The sequence below is a fragment of the Protomyctophum bolini genome, assembly GCF_963924005.1.
Source record: "Protomyctophum bolini genome assembly, chromosome: 13".
Lineage (NCBI taxonomy): Eukaryota > Metazoa > Chordata > Actinopteri > Myctophiformes > Myctophidae > Protomyctophum > Protomyctophum bolini.
The window spans coordinates 28,288,719-28,312,068 of NC_137874.1; the positions used below are offsets into that span (position 1 = coordinate 28,288,719).

The 23,350-nt window shown below is 40.7% G+C and overlaps 1 protein-coding gene across 1 annotated transcript in view; it reads left to right on the forward strand.

Annotated features, from left to right (window-relative positions):
• Window positions 1-551: 551 nt before the first annotated feature.
• The window catches only part of flrt1a (fibronectin leucine rich transmembrane protein 1a), a 70,241-nt gene continuing 47,442 nt past the window's right edge, over window positions 552-23,350 (forward strand). Inside the window, exon 1 of the mRNA XM_080780550.1 lies at window positions 552-672. The gene's annotated coding sequence lies outside the window, so the exon portion shown is untranslated. The remainder of the gene's footprint in view (window positions 673-23,350) is intronic.

Here is a 23,350-nt window from a genome sequence, read left to right on the forward strand (position 1 = left end):
ACAGAGAAGTCTTAGGCTACAACCGACTCTGTATTTTTGCGTATAGGCTATTGCTCTGGTTTAAAAACCTACCATTGTTTTTACTTTCACCCTCTCCAACCCCAATCCTCAAGCGTCAGCTGGGAGATTGGTGATTTCGTAAAACAAATAGGACGTGTCTTCCCCATCAGCGCAATTTGAGGGACTAAAATGTGCTCGCAAAGCGTGAACAAACAGGGACGAATCCGGACGATCAAACGGCTCATAATTCAAAGCACAAGTTCTCCCCAACATGTCAAGCACATTATATGTATTTGTATTACCATAGCAAGCCACACACAGTGCCGCAGCGGGTAGATGTGAGGAGAAAGCTGGCAGAGGGAGCCGTTTCATGAGAGAAAGAGGGAGAGAGAAGCAGAGAGAGAGAGAGAGAGAGAGACGGAGTAGAGAGCGAGAGAGAAGGAGTAGAGAGCGAGATAGAGGAGCTGGCAGCGCATGATCACGGGCTATCCAGTGACTGATGAACTCGAGCATTCCTAATTGCACTACCGTAAACATATGGGAATACAAAAGCAAAATTGTTGTTTCAGCTGTCTCGGGAGGACACCGGGGAATCCATGTGAAAAACGCTGTGGCCAAAGCTGAGGGACTTTGCTCCACACGTAACAGAAAGAAAACGAGGGGGACTATCCGGTAAGTGAATCTTGATTGATATGAATTGGACTGTGGCACAATGGTGTTGTTTTATCGGCCTGTGCACGTTTTCGGAAGACTGTATGGGTTTTGTGGTTTCAATGTATCTTTTTACTGTCTTTATATGTCCAACAAGTATTTTTACTCGTTGTGCAAGCTAAGGCACGGCTGCAAAAGATGACCGTAATTATCTCTGGCTGTGTAGAACATTATAGAGGGGGATTTGCGTTTCCCAAACTGCTTGATTGAAAATGCATGATGAGAAGGCAATCAAGGCATGCAGGGCTAATAGTCAGAGGTTTTGCTTTTGCGCTGTAGAAATTCAAACAAAGGCATAGATCCACCATCAAAAGCCAGAGTGATGTAGCCTTTTCATTCTCTAAATTGATTGGCAGAGCAGAGCACAAGCAGTGTTTTGATCCTGTGTAAAATATCAGACTATATGTGAAGGTTATAAGAATTTATCTATCAATAGAGTGTCCAAAGTGGTGCCAAAATATCTGTCAGTGTCTTAAGAACCTTTCAGAAACATATAGGTTCAAAATAAATATTTGAATGTAGACTGCCTGAAAAGTTTGCGAGGCTATTAATTCAAGAGGGTCTATACAGACTGTTGTAAAATTGTCCCCCCCCCCCTCTCTCTCTCATCTCTTTTCTGTCTCTGTGCGCATGCGTGGATCATGGCCATAAATGTTAATTGCGAATCAGAAATATTGTTCAATTTCCTGAGAGCTCACACCGCCTTGACATCACTGACCCCAGTTTAAAGTTGTGCTCATTGCCTATGCCTATATGAATAGATGCTTCTGATCTTCAGTGTCAAATATTTTTGTTCAGATTGTAATAAGATTAATCTCTTTCTGCCAAACAGTGCTTTTCAAGTTGACCATAGGGTATACCTATAGTCAACTTGAAAAGCACTGTTTCAGTGAGTAACATTGGCAAATGTTCAAAGCGGTATTTGTGTTGTCAGTAGGCCTATTGAAAAAACAAAAAACAAACTGAACAAAGAAAATTGCACCCTTGGAATTCAGAACATTGAAATTCATCTGAATGACGGCTTTATTTGTGAACAGCTACAAGGCTACTCAGGCCATACACCTGCAACTGTGCCCATGGTCTACTACTCTACTTTAACCCAACATAGGCCTACATTTAGCAGCTGGCAGTCAGCCAATCAGGAGGACCTATGATTAAGGTTCAACCAATAGCAATTAGGAGTCGGACACTTAAGAATCAGCGCCTCTGCCTTTAGAACACAAGACAGCAGGTTTAAATCACAACGTTGGGAACTGGAGAGGCACATGCACTCTGTGCTATATTGGTTTAATTCAAGTCTATGGTGCAGGGCAGGGCGATAGACGGACAGATGGTGCCCCCAAATGATTTCAGCCTCTGAATATTGGAAGAGAGACATCCTTGGATGCAGTACCCTCTTGCTGGCAGTGATGCCTGTGTCTGGCAGCCTTCACAGCAGTTGACCATACTGCCCACCATACTGTACGCTGACATCACCTCCACCTTTTCAAACTATGTGTTATGGAACTGTGGGCAAGCTCTGGTTTACATCGCCTTACATACAGGTCTGTATTGTATGCAACTAGATAAGCTCTGGTTTACATCACCTTCCATACAGGTCTGTATTGTATGCAACTAGATAAGCTCTGGTTTACATCGCCTTCCATACAGGTCTGTATTGTATGCAACTAGATAAGCTCTGGTTTACATCGCCTTCCATACAGGTCTGTATTGTATGCAACTAGATAAGCTCTGGTTTACATCGCCTTACATACAGGTCTGTATTGTATGCAACTAGATAAGCTCTGGTTTACATCGCCTTACATACAGGTCTGTATTGTATGCAACTAGATAAGCTCTGGTTTACATCGCCTTACATACAGGTCTGTATTGTATGCAACTAGAAGCTCTGGTTTACATCGCCTTCCATACAGGTCTGTATTGTATGCAACTAGATAAGCTCTGGTTTACATCGCCTTACATACAGGTCTGTATTGTATGCAACTAGATAAGCTCTGGTTTACATCGCCTTCCATACAGGTCTGTATTGTATGCAACTAGATAAGCTCTGGTTTACATCGCCTTACATACAGGTCTGTATTGTATGCAACTAGATAAGCTCTGGTTTACATCGCCTTACATACAGGTCTGTATTGTATGCAACTAGAAGCTCTGGTTTACATCGCCTTCCATACAGGTCTGTATTGTATGCAACTAGAAGCTCTGGTTTACATCGCCTTACATACAGGTCTGTATTGTATGCAACTAGAAGCTCTGGTTTACATCGCCTTACATACAGGTCTGTATTGTATGCAACTAGAAGCTCTGGTTTACATCGCCTTACATACAGGTCTGTATTGTATGCAACTAGAAGCTCTGGTTTACATCGCCTTACATACAGGTCTGTATTGTATGCAACTAGAAGCTCTGGTTTACATCGCCTTACATACAGGTCTGTATTGTATGCAACTAGATAAGCTCTGGTTTACATCGCCTTACATACAGGTCTGTATTGTATGCAACTAGAAGCTAGTGTCTAGCGCCATCCGAGTGCGACACACAAAACAAATTACAAATAATAATAATAAGAAAAACGTGTGACGTGACCGGCTAATACAAACTTGGGAAAGATGAGGTTATGGCAGACCACAGACTATATCAGCGCTGTGATTGGTTACCTGTCCTGTCCTAATACAGGTGGGCACTCGTCAAGGTGCCTACATGTCCTAGCCTGGGTTCCAGCCTGATTTGCTGCGTTCTGCGGATCTGAAATGTCACTTCGCAAATAGTCTGGAGAGTCTCCTATAGGCGGGACATATGAAGGTTGGAATGGAGCCGAGGCTTTTGATTGGTCTGTGGTGCAGGTTGAGGAAAAACACTAGTTTGACGTACTTGTATCAATGCACACTGTGCAGCTACTGCTGTTGTCCTGCGACGACTCCTTATCATTCACTAAACTCACCCCACACAGCCGTCATTTTCTTTGTACTACTGCATCTGACAGTGGACTACTGAATTGTTTACTTTTTACCGTAGGTTTTTACTCTCAAGTCTCAAACGGCGCTATTTTTGTCAACAGTGAGAAGCATGGAAAGAGTGGCGCTGGCTGATGACATATCAGCAACAACGTGGCTACGTAACAGGTGACATTATGAAATGCGTGTCAAGCAGCCTCTGTCCAGACCGATTTGCGAAGTGACATTTCAGATCCGCTGAACGCAGCAAATCAGGCTGGAACCCAGTACCCAGGCTATATGTCCCTAGGTGCTCAAATATGCTATGCGTGAGGTTTCGGCGACGTATGGCTATGCGTGAGGTTACACCAGACAATGGACACTCTCTCTTTCTCTCTCTCTCTCTCTCTCTCTTTCTCTCTCTCTCTATATATATATATTTAGGCTGTCAAAATTATCGCGTTAACAGCGTTAATTAATTTCGTTTAAATATTTTAATGCAATTCACGCATGTGCAGTCTTGACGCGCAGTGTTGTCCCTGAACATGTGTGAACGTCAGTCTTTTGACTTCGTACAACAGTGTCCCAGATTTCCATAGAGTCTTATAGGTGAAAACCCAGCTAAAACACACCCTAAACAGTACTATGTAGCGGAAAAAACACCAATCTGTCCCGACTCCTGTCGGCAAATTAAACGTAATCACACTCTGATGCGCGCAGCTCAGAGTCACAACTCTATGATGATGTGCAGTTTGTGCACGCCGCTCGCGCTGATCAAGACACAGAAGTAGAACATGTTGTCGTGTCCCCAGCCAAAAACACTGAGGTAAACTTGATGTTTGGTTAAACACAACGTGCCACGCTGCCACCGAAAACTAGCTTCCCATAGCATATTATTTTTGTGTCGGAAAGTGGAAAAGGATTAGGCCTACTGATTTGGTGGCATTTCACATTGGAAAAGGGTGCAGGTCTGCAGGAAGAGTGGTCACCTAAACATTGTGGGCACCTCAGTGTTAAATTGGCTTTTTTTCCTCCAAAATGTAAAATTAATAAATAAGGAATTAATTTGTATAATGGTAATGGATGGACATATTGTAAAAAAATTCACTTTATTAATCCCAAAGACATTTTTTAATTTGTTTTTGTTTGTATTTTTATTTTATTTTATAAAAACAACATATTTGAATAATTTATTTTACCAAAAACAATCATGTCATTAAAACGTCAACCTACCTCAAACCCTAACCTAACCATAACTGCAAGCACGGAGCAGCGCATGTTCGACCGCATGTCCGAAGGGTGATTCCGAATGTCAGACCTTTGGTGGGGTTGTAGGCTAGAGATTTGAAAATGTGCACTGTGCAGCCACCAACTGAGGTCGTATTTTGTTTTTAACATCCATTCATTACAACAATGATGTCTAGTGTTGTAAACAGAAGAGGAAAAAAAATCACACACCAGAGATTGTACAGGGCAAAGACAAAAGTCTTAGTATAGTTAGCAGTATAGTTATGCATTGGGAATTTGTGAACGTCCCGATTGTAGAATAAGAACATAACTGCACGTCGGTCTCACCACTCCCTATAGATCCCATTGCTGCTGAGAAATGTTTGGCAGCATTCCCCAGTGGAAAGTTATCAGGAAACTGTGGAAGTAGATTGAAAGACCCCATACTAAGTTGGTGTTACTTTGGATGTCAAATATAGCTATACTTATTTACTTGTGTTTTTAAATTTCAAAGCCACAGTCCCGACCTCCCACAGAAATCACCCCAGTCTTGTTGCTAGCGTCAGTACTTATCGACTGAGGAGGTTCATGAATAATCAGTGAGAACACTATGATCATTCTGTGGCAATGGGCAAAATGTCATGTGAGCAGCAGGGCCTAATCAATATTCATGAGGAAACATAAATATTCAGAAGACGATTACTATAAAACAGCTCGTTCCAATAAAATATATTACATCTAAATTGCATTGTTAACTATATACTGTCCCAAGTGGCTTTTTCTTTTGAGCAAAGGAGAAAATAGACTATAGTCTAAGAGATTGTGTGAACAAAATCACTTCATTGGTGAGACAAGCTTCCATTGTTTTCCTATATATTAGATTTATTTTTATTACAAAACCTTTTTTGTTTAAAAAGTAGTGAGAAACAGGTCCTGAAATTTGCCACGTTAATGTGGCCATTTTCCTCTTCTAACCTAGTGTCTATTCTAGACATTTTCAGTCCACCCACCAAGAATTACTTACTTACTTATCCCCATTATGCCGGTCTTTGGCCATCTTCTCTATGGTCCACCAGCTGTGGTGTTGTTGGAGCTCCTTCTCTATCGTCATTTTAGGCCTCCCTTTCTTACTTTTGCCTTGGGGTCCAAGAATGACATGAGAGCTAAATTGACACCCTGAGAACATACATGTTTTCAGAATATCTTTGCAAAAATTTTGACTTTTTATGTTGTTAATCTACATGGCAAAGTAACACCTCCCACCATACCAGGGAACAAAATAAAAGATTATCACCATATATTTGCCAACTGATTTAAAAATAGATGCCATTCAAAAACAGAAATACTGTTTATTTTTATTTTATGTGTTTTCTATTTATTTTCAGAATGAGGTGTCACATTCTTCCCTTTTGTTGTCACTCCACCCGTCAACACTTTGAGTTTGAGTGTTTGTTGAAACTATCATTCTCTAAAGTTTGTGCAACAGACCTCTCTGTTTCAAGCCATTTTCTACTAGGGGCAGCATAAATGACAATCCTTACCTCAGTAAGAGCGATGTACAGCAGGGAGACAGTGAGAGCTTGTCTGTCTCCAGTGCCCTTGCCATGGGCCTGATCCGTCTTTTATTTTTCTGCCATTTTTGTCTCGCTCCCCTTGGGTCCCATGAGACATAGGGATTACATTTTTGTCTGTCTGTCTGATGTCTAGAAAATGTTTGTTTTCTGCATCATCCCTTGGTGGTGCTGCGGGGTGAGATGTATCTGCCATCAGCATTGTATGTGTTATCTATTTTTGTTTAGAACCAAAGGCTTTGTAGCCATAGTTTATAGAGATTCTCTTTGAATAACGTTACTTAGTTATATTACATTCATTTATTACTTACATTCTTTACACAGTTAGTTAGTGTCACTTATCAGCAGTTAGCAGTATACCAGGCAGTATGTGTGTCCACACTACTGTATGGCTCTGAAGCCTGGACACCATACAGACAGCCTTTCACATCCGCTGTCTGTGAAGGATCTTGGGCATCACATGGGAGCACCACATGACCTATGAAGAGATTTACGAACGCACCAACTGCAACACACCAGCCTCCAACCTGGAAAGGATAGCAGCAGATCGAGACTGGCACTCTTCCTGCCTCTCAGGTGTCTCCCACCTGGAGGTGAAGCGGCATGAGCACGCTGCAAGGACTGTGCAACTAGGCTCAACACACACCTGCCCCACGTGTGACATGGGGTGGCATGAGCACACCTTCACATGCTAACTTATAGTCGTGTTCGTTTTGTAGAAGTTAGTAGTTACTTTAAATACCTGCTTACTAGGATTAGCTATGTTGCTTAGTCTTTTACCTACAGTAGAATACTTCAGTTATATGTATTGTACTTATAGGGTTAGCTAGGGTTAGGTTCTCAGCTGGACAGCCACTGTCCACTGGAGGTTATTTGGAGGAGAGACAGAGAGAGGGAGAGGGAGGACCTGTCACAATCTTTTGTCTCTAAGCCAGTCAGCTTGCATTGATTAAATGAACCTCAGTTTGCCAGCAGTATTTTACCCTGCTGTTTACCAATGCAGATGCAGAGATAATTAGTTTGTGGTCATTTGGTCAAAGACAATGACATGTCTTTAAATTAAATCAGTGTCTCTTTAAAACATCTATGTCAGTCACGTCTGACATTATGTTGATGAATGTGAATTAATAAGGTAATTGATGTGCAACTTAATTCATCTAGCTACTTTTTATCCTGTCAAATCAAATTTATTTGATGTTCAGATAGTTTAAAGAAAGTGGCCGGCATCTGAAAGTGCTTTACGGAGAAGAAGGTGGGGGAAAAAAGGGAGATCACAACACGAGGCACTTTCTGACCAGTAATTCAAGGCTTGAACTGGAAATGAGGCAGCAGCACCATGTCTCCCATTCATTTATCCACACTTGTACTGTAAACTCTCTGGCATCTGCACTGCAGATGTTTGGGCTTTACAAGTGCTATTTAATGACGTTTGACACTGCAGGAAATGCAATATCGCCATATTCACTGCAAGCTCTTCCAAGGCAAATAAGTACATATGGACACGAGAAGTGCTATCTTAATTGTTTACGTGGTCGTTGTGGAAGGGTTTATTTGAAAATTGATCCCTATTAGCTGATACCATGGCAGTCAGTCAGTCTTCCTGGGGTCCACACACAACATATTACAAAACACATAAAAAAAGAAAGAAAACTAAAACATGAATTGCATTAATTCAGTTACATCAATATCAGTATATATATATATATATATATATATAACACACAATTAAATAACATCCCTCATTTCTCAATTACGTAAAACAGATTAGTATGCAGTAGTATGCAGCACAAAATTATCTTATTGTAATGTATTTTCTGAATGGTGCATAGCACATTACTGTGTTAGTATAGTACACAAACATACAAGGGTTTAACAATGCCATGTACCTCTGATGGTTACTGCACTATATGTGTGGGGTATAACAATATAAAGGTTACAAGTCAGTACATTGGAATAAAGCTGCTTATAACAGGCTTCCATATTTTTTACTTTCTATGGCTTTCCACGTCATAGAATGTTCATGTGAGCCGTAATAAGCAAAAGACGCATTAACCCGGATTTCTGACTCACCTTGTAATAAGTGAAACTCAGCCAGGCTAGGCACAAAGCAGGGATGATTGAATTTGGTGAGCCAGCCCAAGCAGAAGTGCCCTCCCTCCCCTGCCTTTATTCTTATTAATGTGTGTGTGCAGTGGATGACTTTCCCACCAATTAATGTTGTTTGTGACGTAGAAATCGGCACGGCCTGCCTGGGTAAATGTTAACCCTAAGGACTGGAACGCATTTGTGTCACCTTTAACCATTATGTTATACTTTAACTATTGAAAATGAGCAGATTTACAAGCTCATAGCGCTATATGACCTTGTAGATCTGCTATGTTTGAATTTTTTTTTTTAATATGGCGCAATTCTTTGAATATAAGTCCCTGGAACTAAATATTTTCAGATGGGGATCGGCGGCCAATTACATATATTTTTTGGGGTCCTTGACATGAAATACTTTAGGAACCACTGAATCAGGGTTTTCAGAAAACTGTCAGGATTTAGAAGACGTTTTGTAGAATCTGGTCTTGGTCTTAAATGGGTTAAAAGTGGATAGCCTGTGACAGAGCAGGCGAGAAATTATTCTTTTGTGTGGCATTATTCTATGTCTTATCGAGACATCTGATCAAAAGCGATGTTCTTGAAGTGTCAAAGTTCTGTTGAATTAAAATCTGATTGAATTTCATGAAAGAGAGACCACAGGATTTCACAGCTTAATTTAATGATACAGTATATAACCCACAAATGACCTGAAAATGGAAACCCTCCAATAGCCCACAAATGATTGTAAAATTGCAACAATAACGAGCATCATAACAGCCAGCCAAAGGCAATGTTCAATATCACTTGTCTATTTAACATGCAATACAGTGCCCCATTATACACCCATTGGCACCAGTCTGTGAAGGTAAATTCAAATCATGTCTTTGAAATGTTAATACGTTGATGCTTTTCTTCTGCAGATGCCTTTAGGATTTTTTATTTTGTGCAACTGTGTCCTTACTTTCACTCTGTCCAAAGCATGCGGAGTGACCATTCATCTGTGGCTGAATTGTGTTTGTCAGCTGCAAACTGTGTGATATAGGGGCTTCAGCATGAGAGATTCCTGATAGTTGGCCTTGCTTTTCAAGGTGGTATATACCTACCTGAGTCCCTGAGAGGAATGTTGAACACTAGTTTGTATGCCAGGGGAGCTCAGAACTTTGAAGTTCACTGAGTGCTGCTCAGTGCAGTTTTTTTGGTCACTGAGTTCTAGCACCAATCACCATTCTTGGTGGTTCTGTGGTGGAGGTGTGTTTTCCCTTATAGAATGGAAACATATTTCGGATGGATTAAAACCACATGAACCCCACCGTCCCTATTCTGGGGTGAACATTCATCAGAATAAGCGGATTTCAAGCTCACGTGTCGCAACTCAATGCAGTGTGAGATTGCATATAGGCTATTTTTAGCTAAGATGTTTAGTGTACTGTAGAGAAAAAGCAAAAAGGGGCCTAGTATAGACTAGACCCACGGGGGACTCCAGTCAACTAAGTATATATGTTTTTAAGTGGTTAATATATTCAGGAGCAATGAGTGGCATGAAACCCCTGATTTATACATAGTTGCGTGCTAGTATTGTGCACAAAAACAGCCAATCTACAAGCTCACAACAGGTAACACTGCAACGTGTTGTGAGCTTGTAGATTGGCTATTTCGGTGCAAGACACCAGCGTATAACAAATTATAAATCAGACTTAACTGCCCTCTCCCTATCCCCACACCCATCCTCCTCCTCCTCCTCCTGAGTGTCTGATGGACATTTATTTATTATAAACACCTTTTAAAGACTTTAAACCGACTTTTATTTAAGACTTTGAAATTCCATGTCTCTATAAGACATTCTTAATTTGGTGATTGTGGTTTTATTGTATCTGTGGTTTATTGTGATTGTGAATACAAATGACCACTGATAGAAAATTATATGGCTTTGAACTAGAACATATTTCATTGCATTAAATGCAAGCAAATATTATAATTATAATATATTATTTTCTGCCACGTTTTTCGGAAGTCAGGGAAGATATTGATGTATCTTGGACATTACCACTTAAAGGACAACTTTGTTTAGTTTTTTTCAACCAAGGTCCATATATTAAGTTGATATTAGAGAAAGTAAAAGATGAGTGTTAAATGTTTTTAATTTGCTGCTTTCTTTCGTTTTAACATTTTTCACAGGGGGGCGGGGGCATCCGAACAAGTGGCCAAATATGTCATTTTTTAAGGCGATTTCTTTGTTATTATTTACTATAGTCCTACTAGACCCCAGGAAATTACATCTGTCCACAAAAGATCACGGGATCTATTGAATGTGAAGGGGGAGGTGACAAACTGACGCATTGAGCCTACGACACACAGTATGGCAGCCCTCTAGTAGTCAGTTGTTCGTTCAGACAAACGGAAAACAATTACTGTGGAATTTGCTGGGGTCTATAGGACTTAAGGACTATAGTAAATAATTATAAAGAAATCTCCGTAAAATCTTGTAAAAAAAAAAGACATACATTTAGACACTTGTTCCAATGACATCAGGACTTCGGTAGAGATTTCACCGTCTGTCCGTTCCGCTGTAGTGCTGACATAATGAAGTGACATGAAGTGGTGAAGTGGTCCTTTAAGTGGCACTGAGTGTCATTTAACCCCTGATTTATACATACACAACAAATGCAAGCACACAACACGTTGCACTGCAGACGTGTTATATACAGTGTCACACACGCACTGTATTAAATACGCTATATATAGGCTAATATTAGAAAAATTGTGGAAATGCTCTGCCAAAAAGTGCCAGATGGTTTAAGTCCACATTAATTGCAATTCCTATTACAATCACAGCATGTGAACGAACATTTTTTTGTGAGTCTTGCTGCTAATGTGTTATTGATCTAACTTTCTCTCTTCATTTTGCCACTTATCCCTATAATGGATAGAAGATGGCATGCTGCAAGGCTGAATAGGCTTTACTTGCTAGTTGAAGAGCCTGACCGATGGCAGATTTCTGGGAACAATTCCGATCTCGATAAGTCTACCTGATTTCAGATATTTTGTCAAAAAGTACAAAATCAATTCTAACCAATTTGGGGGAAAAAACAGAACATTTAAAATATAGCTGATGTACAGTACAACTCACAATGCGACGGGTTATGAGCTTCCCAAAATAGGGATGCCAGGTTGACATTCCAAAAATAGGGATGCCAGGTTGAAAAGGGCAGATTGGCTGCATAATTGCTGATACCGATGCCATCAAAAGAGTCAAATAATGTCTGATATATGGGTCTGGCTCTAACTATTTGCATCACAGAGACGTAAGTGTTCAGAGATGAGCAATGAGCATGAGGCTGCAATAGGTTCTACAAAAAAAGACTGCATCTCTGTAAAACATAGAATGCAAATCAGCTCTGTTGGCTTTTATTCGCTTGTAAAACTGCATACAATCTGTGTATTTACACAATTTCCCCACAGGGATCAATAACGTTTTATCTTATTCCATTGTAGGGCACTGTCGAGTGAAAGTGGTGTATCATTGTGCTTTGAAGAAGACTGTTTTGTTTTCTTTCTCACTCGTATTGGTGGGAAATTGACTACGTAAATCAGATGAGACAAGACTCCCAACACAGTGTTTGTAACAATGATTTGATTAAATGAGGCCGGCCAGCAAGTGTTTGTCTAATTAGGGAAAAAGTGAAGGTGAACCAAGTAGAATGTTTTGTGAATATATTTATTTATTTATTTCAGGCAATAATGTGGCTTCCTGTTTGCACTTTGTATCACACACTGGAAGGACTAAAACAGCAACATTAATTTAGCTGGTGACACCTTTGCCCATTAGCAGCTTGAGGAGCCATGTGTTTCAACAGCAGAGCTACACTTCATTCTAGGAAATGTAAACCTACAGTAATTAGCACAGGGATGAGTGAAAACCAGACGGTGGATAAAACTGTCATCTGGGATATTCAATATGTATTCAGTCTGCGTACATGATGTACTTGATGCTGTGTGACATAGGCCCTTGGTGTAGACCTTAATCTTAATAGTTCTCCTTTTGCCACTTGAATGGTATAATTTTCATGTAGCTGACTGGGTATAAGTCTTGTGTTGTGTGTATTCAACCCTTTTGACTAACGTACGTGGTGCTGGTGAGATGATGGCTCTCGGTTCAAGGCTCAAGGGAAAGTGCAGAAAGCCCTGGCTGGCATGGCCACTGGCCAGTAGTTGCAAATAATAATCCAACGTTGTCGCATATCATAAATGTCACAGCAGGCCTTGGGGTGAAATGCATCCATCAGTACCAGTATTATGCCATGGCCTTTCCTTTACATTTAGTCTTTTAAAACCCATAAAAAGGTTTTAGCCTCCCTATATATATCACATTCATGCTTCCAATGCTCTGTAGTATACCTGATGTGAGCTGTTTCTTAGCGAACAGAAATCTCTTATTTCTTCATGGCGGCTCTGGTTTATTGGACAAACACGGAAGACAGGAAGGAGGGAGTCGGACGGTCTGTTACCAGGAGGGAGGAATGGGTGGAAAGAGAGGACAATAGGAAAGCCATTACACTTTTCTTTTTTTTTTGCTAGCAAAGATGTATGTATGGCAACTGATACAATAGCATCAAGCAGAAACCTTGTAAGGCTTATATCACAAATGAACGTCCTATTTGGTAGCCTACGTATGGCGGTGTTCTTTGTCAGTGTCAGTGAAAATTGCCGTATGAGCCGTAGATACATTTTCACCAAACATCAAGCTATTTTTTAAAATCTGTTGAATATCTTCACCCGTACTTTAATCACATGCCCAAAACAGGGACGACCGGTTGAACACACATGTTCTTTTTCCATTTCCTGAAAGGTAACTGTTTTGGACACACAGTTCAAGGTTTCTGCCCGACAGCGATTTATGTCAACATCTCACATCTCAAGGTCTTTCCATCTTCAGTGGCCCTCCTCTCCTCTCGTTCTCTCTCTTCCTGAGTGACAGCTGGTTACCAGTAAGGTACAGCGGCCATGCCAGGCCAAGTGTACATATTTGCCAGCTCACAGGGCATATTGTACACATACAGTAGGAACATAAAAGTGAAACCTGATTAATTCATACGCGGCTTGCCTCTCTCTGTCTCTTTTAATATCCCAAGCACATGCAGCACGCGTCATATCCCGCCCTGCCCACCGGGTATTGCGGTCTTCATTATGTACCGTGTCGAATCGACGATGGTAAGGGGATCCATACATGCCTGCTGTGGGAGTCGTCCACCCACAGCAGCGCAAGGTGGAGAAACATTGATTGTTCCGTATCATGAGATTCTGGATCAATATTGACGTTATAAAATGGATTCCATACACATGTAGTCATTATGGGTGTGAAGGCAAGTCTGTCATTTTCATTTCAGCTTCACTGCATGCTTGTCAAGTTAACAAAGCCATGGGTAGAGGTTCTGCAATGGATTTTCTCAGAATTCCCCTTGCATAATTTTGGTGGAAATTACATACTCACTCAACTCCATTAGTTTGAGTGAGAAACAAGTGATAAAACCAAATACATGTTTCGTTCAATCTTTCTTTGGGGATTTAGCAGTTGGGAAGGGGTGTTCCCCCACTAAAGTAGATTTTTTGGTTACCTGTCTGAATCCCTAAAACACCTCAGTTACCCGTTGCATAGGTGTGGCTTGGGCGTTAAGAGATCCCATATCCGTTGCCAGTTATGCCCAGATCTATATTGCTTCATAGCCTTACGGTCTATAGCCAATGGAAGGCTGCTGCCTTGACTTTTGTTTTTTTTGCTTGGTGAGAATTTGTGCATGAATGGACACACGTGTGTATGCATCCCTGCACGGTGTGGATGTTTCCTGGGGCATATAATGTGGAGTGATATGTATTTTTTATGCATTTCATGGCTGGTTTCATATATTTCAGCTTTGTGTTTTGCCTTTATGTAATGCACATTGTGTTTCATCGCTTTAGGAAATGCACTATATAAACAAAGCTTGACTTGACCATTTCTCAGCCAAACCACAGTAGTGGTTCCAAGCTTAGCGTTATAGTATGTCTGTAAATCTTACTGCCCGGAAACTTTATTGCCCGGTCTAATGTGACAAACACAACAAAGCCTGTATAACTAAGATCAAACCACTGCTGGGTAACCAGCATGAGACCTCAGCGAACAGTAAAGACACATTTCTTTGTTTTGAGTCAGAAGGCAGTATCATCGCAACACGCTCCCTGTTAAAGCAATAATTAAATACCCATTTGACACTCATCATTGGCTTTCTCCCCCCCACGATTCTTTCTTTAAATTCCAGAAAGCTCTTCTGTTCTCTGTAGAAAGACGCCCCGTGAAGGTCTTGGAATGCTACCGAAATGTTCATATTTGTGGTGCATTTTGTCTTTTTGTTGTAATTGTGCCATCTGTGAAACGTAAAACGCTTTCCCTGGAGACTCAAAAGAAGTCGTCTGAGGCGTTATTTTTTGTTCAATAGATAATCACAGCCTTGGTACTTACAAATTATCACAAGTATTGGAAGTCGATCATTACCTTGTTGGAATAGAAGAACAGAAATGAATGTGCAATGCATAATCAGAGTAAACTTGACATTCAACAACAATAACTGTCTGAATGTATCGTGTGTCTTGTGATTGATTTGAGAACATATACCGTGAATGGAATGTAGTTTAGTGCTGTCAGGTGGCTGCAGCAAACGGTAATGACTGCAATATGCAAACAGCTTTTAGTATACAAACCGTACACACATACACCTGTAGTATGACATGAATGGAGACGCACACACACACACGCAGACAGAGGTTTGTATTACTATACTTGTGACGACGTCAACATTTTAGGAAGGCAATTTTGTGAATGCCATAGGCTATTTCAAATCTTTTACCATTTTTAACTAAGTCCTCACAACGTCAATGTCTCATATTCTACTATACTTGTGGTATAGTAAGAACTTGAAGTATAGTAAAGCAAGCACGTGCACACACGCACACACACACACACATGCATTGCACGCACTCACACACGCACGCACACACACACACACACACACACACACACACACACACACACACACACACACACACACGCGCACAGAGACAACTGAATATAAATATGATGAAGCCGAAATGCAGGTAGAAGCAGAAGAGGTATAAAAGGGCAGTAATGAAGAGACGAGGACATCAGGGGATCTGTTGCTTTGCTCTGATGAGGTCGGACAGGGAGAATGAGAGGGAGCGAGAGACGGGCTGAGGTGTGTGTGTGTGTGTGTGTGTGTGTGTGTGTGGGAAACAGGGATATAGAGCAAATTGCAATGAGAGAATGGTGCTTGAAAGCAAGCAAGAATCAGATTTGCGAGTCTGCGTGCATGCGTGCGTGCGTGCGTGCGTGCATGCACGCAGTTGTGTGTGAGAGAGGAAGTAACGGAACGAAAGAGAGAGAATGAGACAGAGAGAAACGGAGAGAGACAACCCCCAAAGCTAATCTGTGCTTCACTGAACAACTGTTATATTATATGTCACAACAAGACATAATAATAATAACGGCACAGCTTCCATGTGGATCTGGGACTTTATGACATGACATATGGCCATATGACATATCCATGACGTATGACTATTGACTCCACATTTGTGCAAGTTTTCAATCCCACCCTCTTTGACTTCAATTATTAAATGAAAGAGAAATATCAGTATTTCAAAGAATATAAAATGTGAGGAAAAAAATGGATGGAGTTACTTCCTTGGCCTACTTGCAGCACAACCAAGTTTTTCACCCACCTTACTTGTAATGTTATGTGACAATAAAGATTGATTCTGATTCTGATTCTGATGCACAAGAACTCTCTGGCCCCGATCGGTCCCGCAATTAGTGGGATTACCCCCGGACAAACCAACACGCAGTCAGACTGACCCTCTTCTAGACGACCCTCCTCCTATAAATTCACTTCGTAAATATATATATATTTTTACAGATCGTTGTTGTTGGGCAGAAACCTTGTATCTCCAAATGTCGACCTTTTTATGTGTTTCTGTAAATCAATGCGCTACTTCATCATACAAGAGTGTCGCACACAAGTGAATAGTGAAAATAGCTGATCTACAAGCTCACGCCGTGACGTGATGTGATGCCGATCTACGCTTGTAGATCGGCTATTTTTAAATGTTTTAAAATAAACAAAATAAAAAATATCGGTTTTGGACACAAGGTTTCCACCTGAAAGTGATGAAATAAGCCTTTAGTGTCAGAATGACAAAGACTTTTGGAAACATGAGGCCATAAACATGTCTAGGCAGAGACAGCTTGATACCAGATAGGTATCGTCGTAAATGCTTTCCTTATCGTTAACACTGATCCGTAATTAGAGGGGTGACTTAATGGAGATTGGCCTGATGTACTGTGGTAGCAAATGTTATGTTCGCCTCCAACTTAAATTTACACTTATTTTCAGTGGTGGGCAAAGTAATCAGACCCAGTACTCAAAGTATAGACACTCCAGGTGTCCAAGTCCAATATATACATTATATATATACTATTATATATATATATATATATATATATATATATATATGTATGTATATATATATATTACTCAACTACTGTCAAATTTATACTTGAGTTAAAGTACTGGAGTACATGCATTTAGAAGTACTTAAGTATTCATAAATACATGCTTTTAAAAATGTATTTTAAACAGCAAAATGTACGTATGTATGTTAATTAATTGCATCAATAAAAATAAAGTGATAAAAAAAAAGTATTTTAAAATGTATTAATGTAATGTAGTATTCAAAAGTGCAAATTGCAATGCATTGAGCTTGTAGATCTGCTATTTTCACTTCATTTGAAAACTACAATAGTTGGCTTAGAAATGTAGTGTTATGTCCAAAAATACTCCACAAATGTATAGTACCCACTGCTTATTTTAGACAGAACATTAAAGAAAGAGGGAGAGAGAGGTTGAGTGTTCGTTCAAATGTGCTGATAATACACACAGCAGTGACAGCACAGCCTGCTAGAAAGGACGGAGGCGACTAAAGTAATGTTAAATGATAATGGATGTTTGGTGAACTTTATTTTCATCTGTGCATCCATTGTTTAGACAGACAGACAAAGAACAGATTCAATGTAGTAGAGTAATGAGTAATTGAGTAATGCATTTAAAATAATAATAAAACAATGTATAGTACATTGTATTTTGTACTGTATTTCAATAACAAGGCAATTCAACGTGCTTTACACAAAACAAAGAAAACGGAAAGAGTTTTAGCTAGAGAGAGAGGAAAATAGAAGAGTTGTAGCAGACTTGCAGTTTTCTGGAAGATATGACTTGGAGCTGTGCATAAAAACTGAAAAATACTTCTCCACACTTACGCCAGGGCTCCACTGGGCGCGTTTGGGTGCGTTGCGTCTCCGACGCGTGCGTAAAAAAACGAACCGGTTCAATTGTAATGGTGACGCACGCACGCGGCACGCACGCACAGCGCGGGCAGTGGAGCCACCCTTCATTGATTAAAAAGGGAACATTCTGTGACTGTGACGCTGACGCGACGCAGACGCGCCCAGTGGAGCCCTGGCGTAAGTTTTGATTTGGGACAGAAAACAGATCTTTCTTACAGTAGATGCCCAGATGTCACACCTGATGAAGACCCACGTTGTACTTTCTTCTCTGCAAATAAAGTGCCTGGGAGCTCAACATCAGACTGCCTTACAGTATACTCTGTTCCATTTGTTTTTACTTTTTTCATGACATCAGGTAGCTCTCTCTTCTTTCAACCTTCATGTCTTTGAAACCCTGTTTTCATGACTTCAGGTAGCTCTCTCTTCTGTCAACCTTCATGTCTTTGAAACCCTGTTTTCATGACTTCGGGTGGCTCTCTCTTCTGTCAACCTTCATGTCTTTGAAACCCTGTTTTCAAGTCTTGCAAGTTCTTCCACAACCTTTCATCATTAGCAATGAATGTGGTTGAGTAGGGACAAAGTAAACATACGAGCAATCAAAAAATGAAAGAAAGCCATTTACTTTTAAATGGTCATGTGTGGCGGCTGTGGCTGGAGTTGTGAATAGTGATGCCGGTATTGTCCTTTAACAAAGTTGTTTTCCTTTTTCTTAAAGATATATATTTTTAATTCCAGATAAAACATTACATTGCATTTTAACTAATTGGTATCCCTATTTTGAGCTGCAGCATGTGATACTGTATAGGGGAACATTTTAGTTTACATTTTATTTATTTATAGGTAAGGTCACAACGTGTCACGTTGTTAGTTGTTACACGTTGTGAGCTTAGATCTGCTTTTTGCGTTATTGTAGTTTTGTTTTGGAAAGTTACAGTTTAAATGGTGAAAACCACTTATGTGCTTACTGTAGTTTGGCACCCACTATACCTTAATACTATATTATGCCACTTCATGTTTGCAGTTCAGTGTATCTTTTATTGAAAATTCAAATCCCATTTAGCTGTGTGCACATGTGCACCTTAATCACAATCATACACATGGGCAGAATATTGAATTCATTTTCAAGTTATTTTGTGTCTGTTTTTACAGAATTCTTCTCAGACCTTTGCTGTAATGTAGGGAGCACTTCAAAAGTAAATGAGCACTCAACTCTCTCCCAGTCACCCAATCTGACAAGGATTTAAAATATAGATGACCTGACAACTTTTTATGTTAATATCACTTGCTTACATGCTGAGTGCTTTGCATAAAAGCAAAACACAAAAAGGTCAAGTACAAAATGGAAATGGCATTATACAAACTATTGTTTTGATAGATTTTACCCGTCCACAATCAAATAATACTTTCTATTTAACAATTTCCATTGGTAACTCTGCTTTATTTAGTGGTACTGTATATACTGTAGCTAAAAGTTTGGCAGTATTGTGAAGAATCTATGAGAATTTTACTTCAAACCCACAATGATGCAATATTTGTGCAACATGATTGTGCATTATATAGCGACTGTAACCCCTTGTTGCAAACTCAACTCCCTCCCTTGATATGCTCCTATTAAGACACAGGAACTGGACACATCGTGCTTCGGCAACAAAGTGTCGTGCAAGTTGCAACATGTCAGCAAGGGATCTGTATTGTACCGTATGTGAGGTATCTATCTGTGAGTAGGGCTCTCATGACCGACATTGTTGACAATGTCATACAAATTAATGCAATTAAAGGGGAATACCACTCATTTTCAACATTTTACTATGTCATGACTCATTAATATACCTTTGAGCTGTAAAAAGTCCCCCCATTCTGTGTTTGGAACTGGAGGTCTGAAATAAATCATGGTGGCGCTATAACAGGCCATTTTGCGTTTGATTGGTGTGAAACTTTGCATTCACACTCCATAGAAACTATATTATTAACTAAATTATATTAGCCTACTCCAACCAATTTTGTCCAAACATTACGCAAATCAGTACACATAATCTGTATAGTCATGTGATCTGGCAGGCCATACTGATTGGCTAAGATTGGCATAAGGTTTGCAGGAGTGGCTTGTTTTGAACAAAATGCTTCAAGTCATTCTGGCCCACAATAGCCTACTGCCCTGGCGGAGACCTGTGTCTGAGGAGCACTTTTTCTGGTTACATCTGGTTCAGTTAAAAATACAGTATAGTACTACATTTTACAAGTGTTAAATTCAATAGCTCTATACTGTTAAATATACAGTTTGTTTGAACTGTACCCATTCTACAAATTGTGAATACAATTTTCACATTTTCAATCATTCAGTAACAGGAGTCTCTTCCTGTCCTTGGGAAACTGATCAGCTTCAATTTGAGTGTTCCTGATCCAATTTTGTCTGCTCACTTCTTAGTGTCATCATTTCCAATATTTAACTTGTTTATCCATCCTGTTCTATTTCCTGGTTGGATATAATTGGTTAACCAACCTGAAAATACTATTACTCTTTACTAAAGCGTTGGAGAAACTCTAGAAAATGATTACTATTGAATATAGTATTTAACTCTCACAAAAACTGTCACTTTAAAGGGCGTTTTGCTTTCAACCACTGTGCACCTGGGTTTGGAAGCGTCTGCCAACGCCCAAGTGATCATTTTCAATATGCAGTTTCATCTTATAATGAGAGCAGGGATATCTCCATGGACAGTGCAAGATGCTTTCTCCAGCCTAAAGTCATTTTTATTCTAAATGTGTTTTTCTGTGGTCATTGTGTGATGAAAAAAGGACATAAATTGGAATTCTTGGCTGGTCTTCCTAAATGGCGTCACCATGGTGCACTGCTCCGACAACTATCTGTCCTCCAGCGTTCCCAAGGCAGGGCTGGCGTTATGATTGAGCATGTGGTTCATACTCAGAAATCCACACAAGAGTCCTCTGGAACAGTGTGGGAAATGCAATGTTTTGCAGGGCAATGGTGGGGAGTAAGTAAATAATATAACACATTTACTCGTAATGCTGGGGGGGAATAGATTCAGGTGTTTTCAGGTTGTGAAGAATTCGACCCTCACGTTGGGATTCTCTCTTTCTTTCTACACGGCCACATTGATCAGTACGTCCTACAGAATCAATGCTTCAATCAGTCATAAGTGGGTAAGGCATATGCCTTAACCAGCAAACTGTCACAGAAAGCTCAAGGTAATGACACTCGGCAGAGAGTTACCCTGAACCCCATTACATTAATACATCGCATTCAGCACCTGCAAGACAGAGGCTTGGATGCTTACATGAGTCACAACTCAGATGAGACTGGATACATTTGAAGGTGGAAAGGGCAACCGAAGATGTGTGTGTGTGTGTGTGTGTGTGTGTGTGTGTGTGTGTGTGTGTGTGTGTGTGTGTGTGTGTGTCTTTGCGCATGTACGTGCATATGCAGTCCATTGTGTGTGTGTGTGTGCACATATTTTATGTTTCTTGGGTCGTAACACGGACCAGCCCACACAGCTGTCACGCTGCTGGTGTTGTTGCTGTTGTTTGGCCTTTTCCTTGCCCCCCTTCCATTCCCCCTTGCCTGCACGCCTCCCACAACTCAGCAGTCCCCCTTTCTGTGCGCCAGGCTCTCCGATTAGTGAAATGAAGTATAAAGATCAATTGTGCTGAAAATGTCCCCTGAAAAGTCTCAGACGGAGACTGTGCTTCCCCTGCGTGTTGGTTCTGCCAAAACAGATTGAGTGAGCAGAGTGGAATGAAATGACATGGGACGTCCTGTGGGGTGCCAGCCAGCACCAGTTAGTATGCAAACAACCAAGGGACGGACAATGTCATAGGTTGAAAGAGACAGCTCATGACTTTAGCCTAACTGTCATCCTGTTACTCTGTCTACACTTTTCCTGTCCCGTATTAAACAAGACAGGGGCTAATAACGGCGTGGCTTGCTTCCATGTTGAGTTTGGTCTATGTCATTCATGATATACGGTATGATGCATCTAAGGTTAAAGTCTGTGCAAATCAGCGTTATTTCGCACGACAGGTGGGCGTGCAATTTATGCCCAAATATATTTAGAGTTTTGTGTCTGTGGCAAGTAGGCGGACAGATTATGCCCTGAGGGAATGGTTTTTGTCAAGTCAAAGCAAGCTTCCACATCAGACCTTTTTTTTTTTTTTGCAGGCATTCATTGGCGAATGATACACCTCTGACCAATCAAAATGCAGCCCAGACTGAGCGTTGGTCTATAAACAGCGGCGTACAGTAGTACAGTAGTAGTTGTGAACGTACTTGCCGTGATTGTGAACAGAGCAGCAGCCGGCCCGGAGCTCTGCGAGGTTGGGGGAGCCCACTGCACCCTCGCCTCTTATGACTTCCTCCAAATATTACCCTACCCTCCACCACACCACAGCTGTTTGGGCGGAGCAGGGCACTGGTGTGCAAGCAGCAGCCCCCAACGGACTCTGGCAAAATTTGGTAAACTCAAAACTCATTGCATATTCATATTTTTATTTTACCGACGACGCGGGTTTGCGGCCGTGGACCACAAATGACTCTGGGCCTCAACGCCATAGGGTTGTCTGCATCACGGTAGTGAAGAAGTGGTGGAAACATCTGTAGGATACCAACAGAGATCATGCAGGAGGAGAGGAGTGGTAAATAATCAGAAACAGGAGGAGGAGAGGAGTGGTGAATAATCGCATATACGAATGATTTAGATGTGTATAGGCAGACGCATCAAAATATTTTGCATTTTCACGACACGTCCCATCGCTAATTTGCTGCCACCGGTGTGTATTGTGTAATGACCTTCAATCAGTGGTTAGGCTGGTTGTTTTTGTGTGTGACGTCAGATCAAAGCTCGATCAGCGAGGGAGAGGGGGTATCTTCCACTAATTTTGCATTCCAGTATGAATATGTATATATTCGAACCACCAGAATCTGGGTAATCCAGTATTACTTTGAAATTATATTAGTTTTACTGCCATTATGGAGATGTTTTGTTCTGTAGCCTACAGTAAGTAGCGCCAACTGACTTCTAGTCTTCTAAGGAGCATAACTCAGGTCCAGCCAGACATACAGTATGCTTCAACCTGCTTCAACAACAAAAAAGATATGCCTACTACTCAGAAAACGAGTTTGTTACACATTAAGGAGTCAAACACACTTTGATTTAAATAAAACCGTAGTGAAAATCCCAGGTTATCAGAATATTAAGCAGATAAATACAGAAAGGTATAATATACTACCAAAATCACTGACTTTCTTCTGGCCTTCTTTGAAGTCATTGATCAAGTCATCAAAGTCTAACTCCCAGACGTTCTGATTCACTGGCCAAGAGTGACAGCATGTCCAGGTGTCTCTGTGTCATTCTCATCCTAGACTAAATCCTTTTTGTAAAAAGGACCCTTCTCCCTTGCAGTTGCTGACAGGAAGC